Raw genomic sequence first — 17920 nt, forward strand, 5'->3', positions numbered from 1 at the left:
TTTTCTGTTCCTGTTGCCTCTGTGGAAATTAAGACGTTGTCCTGAACCTGAAGGCTTTTTTATTGAGTTCTAGAGAACTGTACTTTTAAACCATTTCCAAATTTCATTTCTGCTTTTTAAGCTCTTTCTGCTGTAAGACACAAAACCTGTCAGCTGATCTGTGAGTCGTTCAAGGCAAACATTCTCGTCATTTACGGGGAGTCGGCTCCGTCAACTCGTTCAAGGCAACACGCCACAGAAGATCGCTCATGGCAAATGTTGACACTTCCTTTGTAAATGTTCACTCTATTTACCTTTTGTCTCTGTCTATACCGCCTACACCTTATTCAAGCATCTCTTTACATTTCATTCATGATGCCTCCCACACTTAATTTTCTACTCAGCCGTAACTTCCTCAAGTTGAGCCGCTTCTTCGCCTAAATCTTTTAAAATATCTCTATTTACACATTTAGGGAGCACTTTTATCCAAAGTGAGCTACAAATGAGAGTATAAATGGGGTTATTATTAAAGCTAACAGCTGGATATTCAAGAGTTTCTAAAAGATTGACACTGATCTGGTAGCTCTCAGAACATCTTGTGGAAACATTGCCTTGAGTGCTAGCTGACCAGTCGGTGTGAGTATTCAGGTGGGCGGGAGTCAGTCCTTTGAGTCCAATGTTGGTACTTTTATCTTTTTATTAAATAAATATGCTGCTCTTATGTTGTGGATTTAAAGGAAAAGTTCTGAAAGTTACCCAAATTTTTGTAAACGTGACAGAAGAAAGATCTCTGGAAAATCAGGTTTCATATTTCCACTCAGGCTTTTACCTCGTTTTCACCTCCGACCTTTGCTTGGTGTGTTAAAATGTTACATTTGCTCAATACTAAAACAAATTCAAGTGCTGATTTTTGTGTTTCAGGCAAACAGGACTGAATATAAGTTGTAGAGTTGCCGCATGAGTTTCTCTAAATGTACAGCAAAGCTAAAGAAAAGATAAATCCTGGAAATTAAAGTGGAGAAAACAAACTAATGAAGCTGTTATGAAAGCAGCTTCTTTTTCTCATCTCGTTCCTGTTTTACTTGCAAACACACAGGGGTTGGAGGGAAGAAGATTAGTAAATTATTCATGAAATTAAATACCATGTAAGTGGTTGTTTATAGGTGTGAAATGAAGAAAAGACAACCCTATCCCCTCGAGACACGGAGCGTCGTCTAACACCAGAGCGAGAAAAGCACTGCCTGGTCAAGGTGCATCTAAACCTCTCATTCCTCTTAATGATGAAGAGATTAAATTGATTTCCCGTCTGTCCTTTAAATGTTGGATTGTGGTCCTTTATGAATGTGTTGATTTAATGCAGAACTACAATCTAAGGGCTAATTTATGGCTGCCAATGTTGATCTTGATCAACCTTGATTGTTGAGTCAATCAGAGACCTAAAGTTTTTCTCAAAGGCGCCGTAAACGTTACCAGGTGTCGCTAATGGCAACACTCATCATCACTGAGGGAGGAAGACACAAAGTTAGATGTTCAGTACTGCCGAGTATATAAATAAAGACCCAGAAAGGTGCAAGAAACTTTATGGTTATACATCCGATTGATTCAGGCTAATTGAAAGAGCAACACTTACAGGTGATAACAGGAAGGCTAAACGGAATACGACCTTTAACCGGAAACGTACATCATTTAAAATGTTAACTGTTTGGAAATCTTTATCAGGAATAAACAGACCACAATTATAGTAATGCTGCCCATGCTAATTGCTAATCAGCTAATTAGCATGGATAAGCTGTCATTGGCTAACTGTTTTCTTGCATTTGATTAAAATAAATACAATTATTGGGGTCCTCTTTCTCAACCTGCTACTAGACTTTTTTGACCAATTCCAAAAACAAAGAACAAAGCTGTTATGAATGCTGTTATATCTTCTTTCAAAAGAGTTCAGAGATCAATTGAAAACGGCTAAAATTAAACTAGAAAGACAAAATTCTGATCTGTGCATCTCCAGATATTAAAAGAAAACCTGGATGCTACGGTAGTTAGCAGTGGTGAGCATCACTAGCTAAAAAGTGAGTTGTGCTAACCCTACAGCAGGGGTGCCCAAAGTCGGTCCTTGAGGGCCGGCATCCTGCATGTTTTAGTTTTCTCCCTGGTTTAACGCACCTGGATTCAATGATGGCTCGTTAGAAGGCCTAAGAACAACATTGACATGCTGAAAAGGTTGTTGGTACCGCCAGGGAGAGAACTAAAACTTGCAGGATGCCGGCCCTCGAGGACCGACTTTGGACACCCCTGCCCTACAGCAATGCATTTTGGGTAAATGTCATTTGCCGCACCGCTTTACAGGTGGAGAATGTAACGAGAGGACTGCATGAACAGTCTTCACCCACTTCAAAACAAGAGCATGAACATAAATATCAGCTACTTGAATAATTAAGCCAATAACCAAAATTTCAACTCAGAGGTCGAACTTCATTCAACTGAAAGTTTACAACCAAGTAAATTAGCACTTCAGGATTTATCTGGGAAAATTAAGTGTGTTGAAGGTTTCCAAAGTTTCTGAAAGTGGTAGAATTAGCTCCTATGAATTAGCATCAAAGAGTGAACTTATGCAGCTTATATAAAAAAAACACAAGCGTCTGTTTTTCTTATAAGTACATAGATTTCTTTTTTGAACAATGGTCTAAAGTGTGAGCTCATTAACCCATTTCTGAACTTTATTAAATTTAACTCAGCATTTTCTTAAATATAAAAACATTTTAAAGTAATTAAGTAAAACATGCTTTGTTGAATATTTAAAGAAAATGATTCTCCAACAATTTATAGACATTTTCTACTGCAATGATGCCTCAATGCCCACGCAGAGCAAGTCATGATGTTTATTTTGTTTTACTGCTTTTCCTAAAGATGTACACATCATAAGTTTACAGTTTTGCCATTTACATGTTTTTCCCACTTTTATACAAACAAAACCTGACAAAGCGAGGTAAGCTGGGATTCATTAAGGAAGTGTGCAGCTGATTTATTTGCACTGAACTGTTTGAGATTTATGTTTGGGCTTAATTGGAATATAAATTAACATGTCCTCGGAGCTTGGATTATAGAATTAATGCAGCCGTTTCAAGTCGTAAATCATCTTTAGGAAAGCAAATTAAGAGTCTTATAGATGGTTAATGTTATGGTTACAATAGTCACACAGAAACTAATAAAAATGAAATGGAGGTATAGCATAAAACCGTGAATGGAAAGTGAGTAGAAGCTGCAAAAACATATCAATTTCAATATTAAAGCTTGAGATTGCTCACAGATCTTCATGGCACAGACATCACAGAATGGTGAATTCAGTCAAATGCATAAGTGTCCAACAATCACCACTCTCACCCAAAGGAGAATAAGGACCTGATTTTATTGCCTTTTTTTAATGAAGTAGTTGATGGATGCTATAGAAAGCACTCCGCACCAAAGCAATGTGAGAATGGCTGGTCATAGTTTCAGAGAAAAGCTTGAAGAAACTTTTCCTTTAATGTGCATTTTGAAAAAGTTTCAGTTTAAAAGCAAGCAGAGCAAGTGGTGCAAATGTTCAGGATTTTCTTTTTTTGCATGAAAGCTAAATTAATTGATTGACAGATTTGTTTTTATTACATTTTGTACAATTTTCACACCAAAATGTCGAGGTTTGTTTGAAACCATGATATTTTAGTGACACATGGCCAGAAGGGCATGAAATACCAGAAGACTAACCTTGTCATGGAATATTTAGTGGATTATCTGCTTGGTTTCTAGTCTCGTTTTTCCCTTATTTTGATCCTGAACCTAAAAACCAAAGCCTGTACTGAACCAAGACTCATACATGCCATTTTATCTGCAACTAAGTTTTAATATATTGGTGAGACTTTTATCTCCATTCCTCTAAACCAGGAGTGTGAAACTCATTTTTATTTTGGGCCAAATCAAAAACCTGAATGTTCTTAAAGGGCTGCTTGTGCCAGAATCTATTGATAAAACCATTAAACTGTTAAAATGTCAAATAGTTGTTTCGGTATTCAATAAGCTTTTATTAAAATTACATAATATTGAGCATCTTTTCATGCTGGTCAGTCCATACAGGATTTTGTGGTTGTTTTCGTGTTTTATTTTGTTTTTGGCGATCAAAATTTGATTTTGTGATGCTAATTTAGAAATATTTGTAAGTAGTGTTTATATTTGCACTAATGTATGATGTTAAACATGACTTTATCAATCGTTGCATCGATCACGGACTATAACTTGATATCAAGTCACTTAAACCCAGTGTTTTTGGCGAATTTTGAGAAAAATTTACTGTAAAAATCGAACTAATTTGGAGTCAAAAGGGCCACAAAAAAAGGAGCACATGCACTTTCAGTTTGACGCATGTGCTCTAAAACAAAATAAAACACAAATATCTGCAGCATTCATCCACTGCCTCACATGTAGTTAAACAAAAAAATCCCATCATTGCATCATTTTCACCAAACAAAGTAGAAAGAAAAACGCCTGAATAATCTGTAATCTTTTCCTGTTTCTGAAAAAAGTCCCAGAAAAGCGTCTGATATCTTCCTCATTAGTAACTAATGATGTTTGTAATAAACTTTGACATAATTTTAAACTGTCAGGTTGCATTTCACTATCGGGAGCTAATCTGAAAAACACTTTAATTAGTTGTTTTTTTTTAGCTAATTTTTGGTTAAATCCCATGTTAAGCTTTTTATTGAGCGCTTTATCATGGTGATTTTTAAAAAGATGTTAAATGCAGTGACTATAATAAAAAGTGTTGTTAGGTAAAATAAATTATTTTGTTTAGAAAGACATTTTAAATTATTGTTTTTAAAATACCTGCTTATGTAAATGTGTTAGGTAGCTGAAGCTCAATCACCAGGCAGACTATAAAAAACATTTTTACTCACAAAGTTCTGGAAATATAAATTATTTCAGCCTGTAATTACACAAAGCTCAATCTTGATTTGCTGATGTTTCTGCAGTATAATCACTGAAGTCCTGTATGAAATGTGAAAACCTGTCCTCAGGTGTCATCATTTCATCTTGCTCGCCCTTTTGGTAACTTCCCCCCTGCTCATCTCTCCGTCCATCTCTGCCCTCCTGCCTCATGTCGTCCCGTCTCTTTCCCGTCCATCACCTCCTTCCTCCTGTTCTTTGTAGCTCTGCATGACATTTTACTTCTTCACACACACTTCGCCCATTCTGTGCACCCTCAGACAAAAGGTTCACAGCATGTGCAAATACAGATATGATGATAGACATGCAGGTGCATGGACACGGACCGCAGAGAAGGTGATAAACAGTGAAAATGTCAAATGCAATTCCACCCAGAGAACAGCTGGATGTCGACTATCAAACATGTTGCTTAGGGTTTTTTTGGGTTCTATTTTAGCTTCACCTATTGCGTAAAGGTACATTTACACACCGGAAGAAAAACGAAGCGGCAGGATCTTCCTTGTTTGCTGTAAAGAAAATAAAATTAATGGATGGATGAAGGTCTGACTTAGTTGTTATATAACAGGACCAACAATGAACAAAAAGGCAACAAATTTGCACTTATACAAAAACCTTCAAGCTTTTGCTGAATTGCTTTATGAATTAATAATAAAAACCTTATAAGAAATTAGATGAATGCGAAAAGTGCTTAAATCAAAGATAGCTGGACTTCTATTTCTTGAAGGCTTTTGAATTCTGATCTAAAAAACAGTTTGATATATTGCAAGTCGCAGCCAGAACCATCACTCTCATCTCAATCTGGAAAAACTGGCGAGTTTCCAGATTTGTACCTCAAAGCAAAACTCAGAGCCACGAATAATCAGTGTGGCTCAATAAAACAGTCCTACGATGAGCGAAAAGACAAAACTTCTCCGTACACCGGCGCTACATCGTTTGCAGATCGTTGAGCTACATTCATTTGCCTAGATTTACTTATTTAATCATTGGTTCAGAAGCATGTGTGTTTCCATTTCAGAGTGATTAAAAGCTTACATTTACAGAATTATTTCTTCTATAAATAAAAATCCCTAAGCAATGAGTAAAACGGGATTAATTTTAATTCATCCAGATTAATGAAATATTGATGACGTATACCTCCAGTGCTCTCACAGGAGTAGGGAACTTGAATTACTCTAAAGTAACAGACACAAAGAGAAGAACGGGTTTTAATGGTGCATTAGTTATTATGGCCGCGCTCTCTCAGCCGGTATGAACGCTTGTGGTCTAGTCAAAGCTCTAATGCATAGTCGTGATTACACAGGCCCACTGATGTGCATACAGATGAGGGATGTTTTCTCACAGAAGAGGAAGTTGTGCATAAAGTGAGAGTTTTTAATTAAAAGTGTGACTGCACACCGGTTAATTATTGTGACTGTTGTAATAATCGATAACTCTAACACACGGTCCTGGGAAGTTTTAAGGCTGTGATCGTCTGTTGAACGCTCACTGATTAATGTTTGACGCCTGGAAGTGAAATAATGTCCAGTTTTCACCCCAGGTTAAACAAGTACACACAATAAAGAGCAGTGCAGGAATACCCAGTGATAATATCCAACATGTGTAAAACCTCACTCTCTAAAAATGGGAAATGATCTACTGCAGATGATCTCTTATTGATTCTCACAACATTCGATTTTAATTTGGGTTTTTCTTCATATGTTGACAAGTTAAATGTATTTTTTGCCCTTTTTAGTTAAAACCCTGGTCTGCTTTTCAATCTTTAAAAAAAAAAAAATCCAATTATTGTGGAATAATGAAGGGTAAACATTTGTATATCTCTTTAACTATCTGGCTATCTGGGCCCTGCTTACAGTTTGGATAAAATGTTTCCAAACAATTCATATAATTCATATTGCTTGCAGCGTTCACTAAGCCACTAATATGTGGCTTGGAATTTAATTTACCCAACAAATGCATGCATTATGCATCTTGCAGAAAACCTCGCAGGGAAATTTAAATAATCAGATGTTCCTTTTCTCATTAAAACAGAGCACCTTATCGGTAATGTTAGTTGCTCCTTGAGTGCTAAGTGTGATGTCAGAGGATGTTTTGATTAACAATAACAGATGTTTACTTGCTTTTAGAAACATCTGGGTATTTTTTTTTTGGCTCTGAATAATTTTTTCTATGGGTAAATTTGAGCTGCACCTTGTCTGACCAAGCTTCTTCAGTTCAAAATCCCACTTGTCTTTCATAAGCCATTTTAAATGGCTCAGTCTCATTAATCCACATGCATAATTACCGTGTTAAGATGTCTTTTCCCATCATCGGTGCATTGGTGCAACCGTTGTGGTTAGACCATCAAAGCTGCATCAGTTTTTAAATATGTAAAACATAATTTGTTCATGCAAAAGATAGAAGCTACATTTGTGGGTGAACTCATTTAGGGATTTTCTTCTTCTGGTGTGGAGCTGTATTTATTTCTCAGCAGTGATTTAGAAAGAAAACTGCAGCAAATGTGGCAAAAAATGTCAGGTTTACCATTTTTAGGGCCTCACCAGTCCGGCACAGTTTAGCATAAGCATTAGCTCAGACGTAGCAGAAATCTAAGAAGAGTAGCAATAATATTACTCAAGTAACAGAAAAAGTACAGCCGAGTAAAACTACTCTCATAAGTAACTTTTTCCCAAACAGTGAAGTAAATGTCACCAGTACAACTGGCTATTGAACATAGGTGTTTGAAATGTTAAAATAAATAGTTATTGGTCTTTTTTTTCATTTTAGAGAGGATCTCAAGTATTTGCATAATTCAGCTGTTTAGTGGTTCCTATCCAGTTTGAATACTGGGGTTCCAGTGCGTTAGGATCTCTTTTTAAAAAATTGTAATAGTTTTTTTTATTTGTTTACATATTGTTAAAGGTTTTGTAGGGTTATTTGTTTTACTTCTTAAATGTTTTTAGTTTCTATTAGTTTGCTGATGAGTATTAATAGCCTCATCAGTTTTAGCATAAGTCTGAATTTTGGGTAAATTACTGTTCAAGCCTCTCAGTCAAAGAGAAAATTACAAATCTCTGTTCTCCTGAGAGTATCGTAACATTACAAAACATATTAGACGATCTGGCTTGTAATTTTGCTTTGAGCTTGGAGAAAAGGTTGGTAAGACCAGGTGGAAGGACAGCGTGCTGCACTCCTGTAGGTTTTTAAACAGCTTTGTCTTTAACAGCTCTCCACTTGACACATTCACAAAAGACCTTGTTGAGGTCCTTTAGAGCCAGAGGCTGGCAGTCGGGACATGTTTACAACCGTCTTGGACAAACTACTTCAGACTGACATTTCATCTCCAAGTCTGTTTGTAGTAGATCGATATGGAGGGAGAGAACAAGGTAGGAGAGAATTACAGTCCAGAGCATTTGTAGCCCTAAAATAAGCGTTTTTTTGTTGTTATTTTACTAAGATAACCTTAAAGTGTGGAACTGACTAAAAAAATTAAAGAATCGTGCCAGAGAAGTTTAGGAGTCATGAACTTTAAAAGAGTATATAAAGTATAATTCCAACATTTAGACACTGGAGAGTTTTGTGTGGGTCTGCAGCTGAGGTTAGATGATACAAACCGCTTCACTCTTAGTGGAAGTTTGCAGGTTTTAATTGGGAATCTGCAGTGCAAACGGTTTACTTTTACAAGAGAAAACGACTAAATTTTATCTGGAGTAAAATACAACCAAAATATCCTCAACGCCTTTACGAGGTTTAGTAGAATTTGTTTTTACAAAATCTGAGAAAATTTAAATGGTTCATTAATTTACCAGAAGATCAGTCACTAGTTGTCTTCTGATCAAATTCCATTTGTACATCTTCATTTTAAAATAATTTTGGCCTTTTTTCCTCCATTATAACTTAGAAAGGACTGTATTTCTCTACAACTACGTCAAAAGGTATAATATGTTCAAGTGTAAAATATTTTATTTTGAAAAAAAACAAAACAAAAAAAACAAAGCACAAAACATCTTTGTGTTCATTCATTCATAAATATGGTTTCTAAATCCCATTTAAGGCTCATAAAGACCATTAACCTACAAAAATGATGGGAATTATTCCCTGAATAAATATTAATTTGAATGAGACGCATTTGGAGACATTAATACATTAATATTAGTTCCTCCTTTTGACCTGGCTGGCTAAAAAGCAATGAACTTTGGTGTTAAAAATACAGATAGAATTTCCTCCTTTGTAGTAAGACTGAAACTGATGGTGGAGGTGCAGAAACCTACTACCTTTTTTGGGGGGGGGGGAATGATTATCCTGGTTTAGAAAGCGGCTTAAAAAAACTTGCAGCAGCTCAATAATTTTTTATAAATTTGTCTTAATCTACTGCAGTTCTTTTCAGATCCAGGAGTCTGTATGTGGTGTCAATCTGAAATAAAACACGTTTTTACCTCTTTGTGATCAAAGAAACCTCACTGGATTTTTATGAATCCCCTCTTTCCACGTGCTTCATCTGTAACACAATTTCAGAAACAAACACCCCTCTTATCTAATTAGAATACACATCTGAAGAAACCAACTGTCCCTGCATGTATGATTAAAGATTTCTTTGCTTCTGAGGGGGGAATAAAAGTAATCTGTTGATTGGGTTTGACATGTGCTGTTTAATATTTCATCAAATCACTCCATTCATTTCCACCCAGATGAACTAATAGAAACTGTGAGAAGCTCACCATCTTGCTCCTGGAGAGAAACCAGAGCGCTCGGAAAACACAATCTGCTGAAGCAGAGTATTCAGATTGCCCGGGGAAACGTAAAACGCCAACAGTCGGAGGAGCCGTGACGCTGTCCAAAAAGTTAGGAAGCTGTTGTTTTGTTCTGGAAAACAAGTTGGTGGCATAAACGACTTGCACATACAGGTTTTGTCAGTAATCAGGAGAAAATGAGAAAATGCAACGAATAAGAAAATTGAAGTAGTTGCAGTGAGCGCAAGGCCAAGGTCTAGAAGTGATTGTTCTATTAATAAAGTTGGTGAAGGATTGAAAGTGCTGCAGGAGGCGGAGGGATGAAGCAAAGAGACAAACTACTTTGGCGTAGCGCCTTGTGTTTTGGCTGCTTTAATGGCTGATGGAGAACAAAAGTCTCCTTTCTAATTCTAATGAGTTTAATTATGGCTCGCCCTCAGCCAGGTGCTCCGATCAGCCGCTGTCTGTTTTCATTAATTGACAATTAAAACGGGAATAAAGCGCCTGTTCCCAACTCGGGGCTCAGAACAAACATCAGAAATTTTTGTCGTTTTTCAACCATTTAAGTTGCCCATATGTTAATACTTTACACTCACCGGCCACTTTATTAGGTACACCTTGCCAGTACCGGGTTGGATTCCCATGTGCCTTAATCCTTTGTGGCAGAGATTCAACGAGGTACTGGAAACATTCCTCAGAGAGTCTGGTCCATATTAACATGATAGCATCACGCAGTCGCAGCAGATTTGTCGGCTGAACATCCGTGATGTGAATCTCCCGGTCCACCACATCCCAAAGGTTTTCTATTGGACTGAGATCTGGTGACTGCGGAGGCCATTTGAGAGATACTGAGCAAAGAAAGTCATTTATGGAAGATTTTTCTCAAATATTTTGTCACAACAAGCATAATAATGTCTAGTTTTTCCAATGCATTACACAGTTACAAAAGCTGCCAGGAAAAAGTATTTATGACATGGCCGTCAGAAGATGGGTACACCGTGGTCATAAAGGGATGAACATGGTCAGCAATAATGTTCAGGTAGGCTGTGGCGTTGTCACAATGATCAGTTGGTACTAATGGACCCAAAGTGTGCCAGGAAAATACACCATTGCATCACCATCACCAGCCAGAATCGTTGATACAAGGCAGGATGGATCCAAGCTTTCATGTTGTTGACGCCAAATTCTGACTCGACCAACCGGACGTCGCAGCAGAAATCGACTCATCAGACCAGGCAACGTCTTTCCGATCTCTTATTGTCCAATTCTGGTGAGCCTGTAATAATTATAGCCTCAGTTTCCTGCTTTTAGCTGACAGGAGCGAAACCCGGTGTGGTCTTCTGCTGCTGTAGCCCAGCCGCCTCAAGGTTCAATGTGTTGTGAGTTCAGAGATGCTGCAACTTCTGTAACTTCTTTAGAAAAGAAAGTGAGAACAGAAATAATAGAAAACATCAGAGATTTTATTTTTACCTAAATGCTGACGCCTGGATGATCCATAGGTTGCTAAAGTTCATCATAGTTGCTGTCATTTTACTCGATGATTTACATGAAGAGCATTTTTTAATTAAATGATCAAACTGATGCCGTGCAGCACTTTAACTTCTGCAGTCTGATCTTTAAAAAAGTAATAACTGTAATTAAACTGTTTCCCTGCTGTTCTGTTCTTTTCATGCCCTATTTTTATTATCCTGCCCTTCACTAGTCTATCTTTGCTGTTTTTGTTTTCTGTTTTTTGAATTTGTGTTTGGTTTTAGTGCTATAATCTCCAACTTAATTTGTTGCTTGGTTGCCGTATTTGTGTGGGTGATGAAGTTTGGCGTGGCTGCTGAGATTAAATCTTTGTTTTCACATGTATGCAGCTTCTCTGTGTGGTTTGAAGGATCCATTATGTTTTGTAAGAGTTGATATTGAAAGCGAACTCAAAGTGCACAGAAGGGACGGGGTCAACGGCTTCGTGGGAGTAAAATGGTGTTTGCAGCGTTTTTGAGGCGCAGATTGTGTGGAACTTGTTGAAACATCCCTCAGGTGTTAAATAACCTGCAGTTCACTGCAGATTGAGCATTGTACTATTAATTACAGTGCTACTGGCAGAACGTGACATGCAAAGGGTGTATCTTGTAAGAATGCTTTTTTTGTATTATAATTTATCTTTACAATTCAGAAACGGTAAGTCTTTTGGAAAGCTTTACATAAAAACAAATTTAAACTTGTAACATGAAGTCTGCTGAGGGAAATATTAAGATGGCGCCTTTCATTTAGCTGTATGAGCTGTTACTGTTTCATCAGACTCAAACCCAGATCTTTTATTTCACAGCCAGTTTTCTTACCTCCCTTTGTTCCCAAACTTGTTGAAACATTTCTTGATTCATGACAGGCTTTGTCGATTCCTCCTTTAGTTTGTGCAGCTTCCCCACTTGGAAATGGATGTTTACATCTAGATTTTTATCAACTGGATTTCACTCAAAACACCAAGCAGTTTTCTTCATTTACCCTAAATTTATTTATTAGTGTCTGTGAGGACATTTCCAGAAGCAGGTAAAAACCTTTAAACAACCCCAAAAGATGAAATAAATATGACTAATCTGTATTATTTTAATTTACATAAATTAACTTCACTCAAATTGCATAGAAAATACTGAGCAAACTGCGTAAATAATAAGCAAGCCACTGTGAATCAACCACAAAGCGATTAAAGTTAAATAAACAAAATAACTAATTTAAGTTCTTTATAGTGCAACATTTAAATTAATATTCAAGTTATTTTATTACCTAGTTTAAATTATTTAATGTTTAATGTAGTTTAACTGATAGAAACACAATACAACAATCAAAATCACCAATTGACACGGCGGACTTCACAACGACAATTTATCATGTTTAAGTTCAGATGTCGCCGTAAACACAACATCTGTGTTTACAGATGTTACCACCGGCTCGTTAGCCGGTGGCTAGGCTACAGCTAATCCAGGCTGTAAGCAGATTAGCAGTCCGATCTCATAATAATTCAGTCTCTGCCTCTCTGATTGTTTCTAGACGTATCCGTCTCCGCGCTGGTCCACCTCCAGAGCGGATCTCTGCTCTAAAGTGACACCAAACTCCCGTCGTCTTTGTTACCTTGTCCGATTCTTTCGTCGTTGTCCGTGTAGAACACAGTCACTGTTCCACCATGTTTACTCTGAGTGTCTGTTATTTACAGCCAGAGCATGTCTTTTCTTGATTTCTTGTCCTTTTTCTCCTTATTTTGACTTTATTTTCTTTTTCTCTCTTTTTCTGATTTGACTTCACAGGCATTAGATTATTTTTCTGCCCTCTGACTTGGGCTGAGTAATCATTCACAAACAGTAGCTGCAGGCCTGCGTCATCTTCTCCCTAAAAACAAACAACACACTGGAGTTTGGATGCTAAAATGACAAATAACTGTTTTTTATGTACAGCTTTAACTGAAATCTTTTTCAGTTAAAAATTGCAGCTTTTCTGGTAAGGAGAAACGGCATGAAACATTTTCATCCTCTTCAGGTGTTTAACTTCTCTGTTCATGTAATTTTTATAGGTTTTGTGTTGCTACACGTGTTTTTTTTTACGCGTTTCAGTCACTACGTCTTCCCTCTGTGTCTCAAAGAGAAACTGAACCAGTTTACCCGATCAAAGAAAAACATTTCCTGCTTTGTCTCTGCATGTAGGTCAGTCCTGCGTTTTCATTGCGGTGAGATATTTGCTGCTCTATCGTTCGTTTTGGCGTTGATGAACAGCGAGACGTTGCAAAAGCTTCCCTTCATTTGTTCCTGATGTTTGACAGCTCGTCAACAGCCAAAAGCTAAGCTGAAAATTAAAATGCAACAAGTGACAAAAAGCAGCCTAGATATGCTGTAAATACAGCCCACATCTGGAGACATGACAGCCTGTTGTTCAGGAGGCAATAAAATCTTTGACTGCAAGTAAAATAACTGCGTATTTTGGCTTTTACTGCACTTAAACCTGTTTTTCCTAAAGCAAAAGAATAATGCAGCAGAATTTATCTGAACCTATGAAGGCTGTCCACCTGCTTCCTCTGTCATCCATCATATTCTGAGTAATAAAGCTGCACCTGTATGGGTCATAAACGCAGCACTTCACTCTATAAACGGAAAACAAACACATCCCCTCGGTGTCTCCCTAGCTGCTGCTGCTGTTCTTCCATTTGCTTCCAGCTTTAACCTGAGTTTCAACAGTCAACGCGTCGAGGTCTGATTAAATCCACCGGCTGTTAACCATAGAATATTTTAAAGTAATGATATCCTGCAGTTTTTCTCTTGCAGGCATGGGTAGATAAGGAACAGGGCTAAATTGCTTCCTGGTTTAACGTTGTCTGCTGCACAGCCAAAGGATCCTTTCGAAGCTGTTAGCCTCAATTATGGCTCAGTTATGATTCCCGGTGGCTATAAAACCGCTGGACCTCCAGCCATTTTCATTCTGTAAATCGCTTCTTTGTCATTGGTTTGCAGAGTTTAGACAGTAAATGGCCTAATTATATATTTTTTATATCTACAGCACCTTAGTGTATTGATATGCTTCACATCTTTCCACCTGTGTGGCAACACAAACTGGAAAGTTTTAATAACCATAAATTTCAGCCATTGTTTACATCAGGATTTGCTGTGTGTGTCTAAAATGTGGCATGACCGTTCAGACTTGAAACGGTCATGCCACATTGACTGTTTCAATCACTTTCACTTTCAGAAGTGAAAGTGACTCAATTTGGGTTTTTGGGGGAGTTAAAAGATTTTAGTAAGGCTGTTCAGACTGCTATGAAAAAGCTGGATATGGGCGAATATATATGGGGGGGGGGAAATCAGATTTTGGTCCCTTTTGGTCACACATTTGCTGGATGTGTGAACACTGCCCTAGAAACTCAAAAGTTTTTTTTGCGTAAACAGAAATAAGCTCAACAAATTCTTCATTTAAAAAAAAAAAATCTTTAAAAATGTGGATGCTGCTGCAACATGTTCAGCATTGAAATGGCCTTTTAGCTTTACCGATAGGCTAACTACCTGTTGCACAATTTGTACAATATAATATTTTCCAGAGACTCACCAAATCATTTTAGTGAAGCAAAGATTAACCTCTAGTTAATTTTATCGTCTATTGCTGTTTGCAGATGTCTTATGCATCAGATTTGTGATTTTAACATGAGAATATTAGTTTTTAAAGAACTGGAAAGTTAATAATTCAGCCTTTTTAAAAATATTGACATTCATTCCTCTAATGTGATCAGAGGGATTTTATACTCTGTTCTTTTCTGTTTTACCTTTGCTGCTCAGTATTTTGCTTCCACTGGTGCCTTTTATTTTTCCTCTCAAAGAACAAAAAAAGAAAAAGTTGTATCGCTTCCCTCTCAATCTGTCGCTGCCTCTGAGAGACACGCACAGATTTCCTACTGTTGGTGTCTCAGAAAAGAAACCCCGGATCATCTCGAGATGAGAAGAGCTACAAGATTTGGCTGGCTCCGTCTGATCATGAGTCTTAACGGGAGCCTTTGGGGGATGATGAGTGGGAGGAGTGGGTGGTAGCTTTGCCACATGGAGGACAAAAACACTGAGGAGTTGAAAATGATGAAAAGAGGGCAGGAAATCTCTAGATTCATTCTGGGTTGTGAAGGAAAAGTGAAGGTGAGATGGACACAGTGTAGGATGTGGAGGGAGCTAATGATGGCGGCGGCCGTCCTGTGGTGTGGCAAAAAAATTCAATAAAATCACATTTGGGACAAAAAGGAAGAGAGGTGTCGGAATTAGAGCGAGACGCATCGCAATGCAGGGAACAAACGCAGCAGTGAAGGGAAAGGAGCAAAGGTCCTCAGGAGAGACGATTTTAGGAAGCAGAGATGCAAACTTTAAGTGACACTGGTTTCCTGCTTAAATATGAGGAAATATGCAAAAGTGAAAACTATAAGGAAGGGAATGCAAACAGCTAAAACTGGACTAAACAAGGAGAATCGTAAAAACAAGAGCCAGGTCAAATTTTCTGATCTTCTTCCTGCTTCACGTTGGAAATTAACTGAAAGTTAAACTCTGCCTCATGTTTCCCTAGTTATTAGTTAAGAAACCTGGCATAAAAACAAAACATTTCCCTCTTGAACATTTCCCTTCCTCAGATGTGAACACGTTCCAGCGCTGCAGCCTTGAAAGCAGAACACAAATTAAAACTGCATTGACAAACTGCAGTGTTTATTACTGAGAAATAAATAAAGCTGGAGCTTTAGAGTTGAAAGGCTCTGGGACGTAGAACGCTTAGTTAATTTAATTTAAAACTAGAAGTTAAAAAGTTGGTTAGCAGTACTTCCTTTCTTTTAGAAATTATTTCTAACTGGGTCACACACAGATTTATCACTCCTGGGTTCATTGGCATCCATTTAAAATCTTATTTTTGCATTTTCTTGGCTGTAACTAACATTAAAATTGTGCCAATTTGTTGTCTTGGAGGCAAACTTTAATATTTTCCATATTTGTGATATGATTTTGACATGCAGGCCAGGGAGCTGCATGTTTTAGAGCAGGGTCGCCCATTTCCAGTCCTGGAGAGCAACCATCCTGCTCTCCAGGACTGGAGACATGCTTCCCTGCTCCAACACGCCTGAATAAAATAGTTGAATCTCTTCACCAGCAGACATTCAGCCCTGCGGAGGTCTGGTAACGAGCAGTTCTGGATGTCTGGACTTGGGCGTACATGTTTTCGAAGTTCCTCTAGTTCAACACACCTGAATCCAATGTCTGATTATAAAGCCGCTGCAGAGCTTAATGAAGCACTGGGGGCCTAATTGGACCACAAATTTATACTACAAATGCAGTTTAAGGGGAACTTAAAGTCTTCCTAAAATGGAAAACTAACAATTTTTCTTTCAAATCGTGTTCTTGTTGCTGAGGTGTTTTTATTCTGAGCCCACAAAAAATGTATTTGAGAAAATGTGCTTTTGTTTTAATAAGGTACACCAACTAAACCCTTTTTATGTTTTGGATTTAAAATGATTTCACACAAAAATGGCTACTTTATTTGTTTTGTAAAAATGTTGCATGCTTAAATTATTAGCATTTTATTAAACATATATACAGGGGTATTTTTTTTTTTTTGCGACTTGGCAATCTTTGCACCACAAAATTTGATATTTAGTCACCTCTGGAGGAGGAATGTAAATAAAAACTGCAGGACTGGAGTAGCAGGCGCCTGGTTTAATGCGTTTCAAGGTAAAGTTGCCGGTACTCTGTTTGGTAGCGGCATTGCCACATCGTTCTCTTTATTGTTTCTGCTGTTCTTGCTGCCAGATTCTGGACATTTTGATCTAGTTCGACCGGAGAAACTTCATTATACCGGCGGGTCCACAGTGAATTTATTTGGGCCACATGCTGTTGCTGCTGCTGCAGAAAAAGCCCTCATCACCTGACCTCTCCCTCCGTTCTTGGCAGCCAGTGTGAGGTGTTTGTGCTGATGTACTGTTTTTACCAAATATAGCTCCCTGCATTGTGACCACACATTGTCACTTCGGTTTCTTGTGTCAACTGTGTGTCCAAGGATGCAAACAGAGCTGGAGATGAGATTTCTCTTACTGTTTCTGTCCACCATCAAAGTTAATTATTTTACAGAAAAGAAAACCTGGTCACTTAGTGAGCGAATAACACGGTTCTGAGCTGCAGCTTTAATGCAAAACCTTTAACTAATAACTCAAAAGTAATTTGACATCATCATGATCTCCTTATTTGCATCACAAAAATCACTCAGATGTAATAATAAAATATACTAAATATTCTTAAAATCTATACCTGGTGGATTATCTACAGTAGAAACATACGGTTTCTTTCTAGCAGTGAATGTCCAAGAAAATTAACTTTTACTGGGTGTATCAAGTCAATTTGTTGAGTTTTTGAAGTTTTGAGTCATTACGTAGCCTTTCCTTGTTTAACTACTGTTGTTTACTGTACAAACCGTATTTTATTGTTGCCAAAATCCCACAAAAGCTATTATGCTTCATGTATTTTCTTGTTTTACTTGTTGGAAGGACAATTAGTGAGACATTTTCATTTAAATTTCAACTTGTTGGACTGTGTTTAGAATTAGGCTCAATTTTAAACCTCAGTTTCCTCTTTGACGAAACTCCAATCTATTTTTTTTTCTTTTTATATGTCAGTTGGCCAAATTGTGACTTGATTAAATAAAAGGTTCTGTGATGACCTCTGTCAGGGTCATAAGTGACTGAATTCATAATGATGTGACTTGATTCGCTCATTTCTGCTGCA

The 17920-nt window shown here is 37.6% G+C and overlaps 1 protein-coding gene across 1 annotated transcript in view; it reads left to right on the forward strand.

Moving 5' to 3' along the window:
* The window catches only part of pcxb (pyruvate carboxylase b), a 378906-nt gene that overhangs the window by 168602 nt on the left and 192384 nt on the right, over positions 1-17920 (forward strand). The window lies entirely within an intron of this gene.

This window comes from Xiphophorus hellerii, chromosome 14 (assembly GCF_003331165.1).
Source record: "Xiphophorus hellerii strain 12219 chromosome 14, Xiphophorus_hellerii-4.1, whole genome shotgun sequence".
NCBI classification, from domain to species: domain Eukaryota; kingdom Metazoa; phylum Chordata; class Actinopteri; order Cyprinodontiformes; family Poeciliidae; genus Xiphophorus; species Xiphophorus hellerii.